This window comes from Chionomys nivalis, chromosome 26, assembly GCF_950005125.1.
Source record: "Chionomys nivalis chromosome 26, mChiNiv1.1, whole genome shotgun sequence".
Taxonomy (NCBI): Eukaryota; Metazoa; Chordata; class Mammalia; order Rodentia; family Cricetidae; genus Chionomys; species Chionomys nivalis.
The window spans coordinates 20,411,296-20,413,792 of record NC_080111.1 but is presented as its reverse complement, the minus strand read 5'-3'; positions in this window follow the sequence as shown (position 1 = coordinate 20,413,792).

Genomic DNA, 2,497 nt, shown 5'->3' with positions numbered 1-2,497 from the left:
TTCATTGTTCTAACAATGACTCTTCTGCTGATGAGGGTCATTGAAGTGCATGTTGGAATGAAAATGTACCCACAAAAATATTTAATATGAATCAGGGAGGTTGTTTGGTCAATAAGGTCTTTAAAAGTAAGAATGGAGATCCAAGTTTGAATCCCTGGAACTCATGTAACATGCTAGGAGCAATGGAACATGCCTGTAGTACCAGTACTGGAGTGAAGGAGACAAGGAGATGACCGGAACACACGGGCTCGCTAGTCTAGCAGAGTAAGTGAGCTTCAGCTCATTGAGAGGCCCTGTCTCAAAAAAATAAAGCTAAGAATTAGAGGAAGATACCAGATATAGATATTCATATCCATACTGTATGCATGCCATATATATTACATATGTATAATATATAATGACAAAGAATATTCAACTTAAAATTTCTACTTTCTTTTACATCTAACTTATTTTGATATGATTTTTTTCTTATTGTAAGTATTCTAAAATATATATGATTCCAAAATAAAGATATTCTATGCAAAATATCTAATATCAAGATTTCAGCATCTTATATTATTTTGATGAGCATGACAAGCCCATCGGTGTTTATAAATCTTGTCATTATTCTTGTAAGAGTTTGTGCTTTAAGCAGAAATAATGAATGTAATTTTAAATTTACATTAAGGAATTAATCAAAGAGCAAACCAGGAAAAACAATACTAGACCTCACATCTCAAATCAGATGCACAGAGTCAGGATTTAGAGATGGTCCCTGATACTGCGTGCAATAGGAAGGGGTGTGGTTGTAAGGAGCAGGTGGCCAGATGCCCCTTCTTTAGAGCACAGAGTGTATTTACCCTGTCCCTTTTCCTTACCTCTCACAACTGCCCTGTGCTTCAGCCTAAACATTCTGCTCCTCTACCTGAGAAGAGGACTGAGGTGAATGATTTTGTTCAATCAGTCTGGGTTTTGACTTCTAGGCTTCTCAGGGCCAGGATCGCAAGCCCCTCCCTCCCCAGCTGCTGTTGTGGCTCCCCAACAGCTGAGCTCCAGGACTGCCCCCAGAGACTCAATGACAGTAATTTATACCATTTATGGTTTTGATGATAAGACTAAGATAATGGCTGCAAGCATCATATTTCAGATGTGTTTCCATGCCTACACTTTGCTCACGGGTGAGCAAAAGTGCAAACACCATTAGGCTATAAATGATTCTGTCTGGTCTTATCTGCATTGTTTGTGGGTACACTCTGATCCTCAAAGAGCTGAGGAATAAGCTCTCACCCGGAGATATGGATTGCTTTGGGATTTGCAGCTGCAGCTGCTGATTGCAGGACTTGATGCCTTTATGAGCCTTTTCCCTCACCTGTATCCGCCCAGCATCTTTTCTCGGAAAACGCATCCCAATTACTTACCTAGCTCACGAAGCCGTGAGACATCTGTGGCAGGTTCAATTTTCTACACGGCTTCAATAAAAGAGCAATAACTTGGCTACTGCTAAAAAGAAGAAAAGAGAGAGAGAGAGCAAGAGAACGAGAAAGCATTGGGGGGAAGAGTGCCAGATTCCTTTCACTTCTTTATAAAGTTATTACCTTTTTAAAAAGAGAATTTCAGAAACTTGATCCAAGTCCAAGTGTGTTGGGCAAAGGGAGGCTGTGATTACAAGGTGAATTATTTAAAGAAGTACATTTTATTTTTTTGGCTTGACTTACGTGTTGTGTCAAATTAAGATGAGCAACAATATCTTAGTAGACAATGAGTTCAGAAACCACTTCACAATTTGTTCCTGGCTTGATGACCACAGGTCCTGGGGCTCTGCAACACCCTTTTCTTAAGGAAAAGAATGCAGGATGCGGCATGAAAACAGAGCACAGCTTTCTCAAGCAAGGGGAGGAACTCCGTTCCTCCCTCTGCCAGGATTTGCTTTTGCTCCTGTTGATCTCAGAAACAACCATCGAGAATTTCCAGTGATTGTTTTTAAAATGTGCCAATGACTTTTAGGTCCCCTGGAAAAGTGAGAGAACAGAAATTATCAAAAATGTAATTTGCACATAAAAGCACAAACATTTAAGAAGATCTAGTCTGGAGCTCAATGATAATCCACTTGCCTCAGAAAGTGAAGCTCCAGTTATGGTTCCCACCATAGCCTTGAACAGAAAAGAAACAAGAAAGAAAATGTGCATGCCTTCTGCGAAAACTTCCTTTCGATATGTTAAAGACACACAGCCACCAGTCCCAGTACACAATACATACAAGCAGAGACACGTAAAGGGGGATATACTGGCTTATATATAAAGACTCAAACACAAACACAAAAACTACCCACCAGTGTGGGTTTTTAAATATTGATGTTTTCAGAAGAATGAAAAATGCTACAAAGTTTAAAATGGCATACTTGGAAGCTTAATTCTTTCATAGGTACATAGTTTGATGCATGCTGAATGATAAATTTTTAATTTCAGCATTTTGCTTCCGTCACATCTGAATTACTGTATACACACATATGTGCATATAT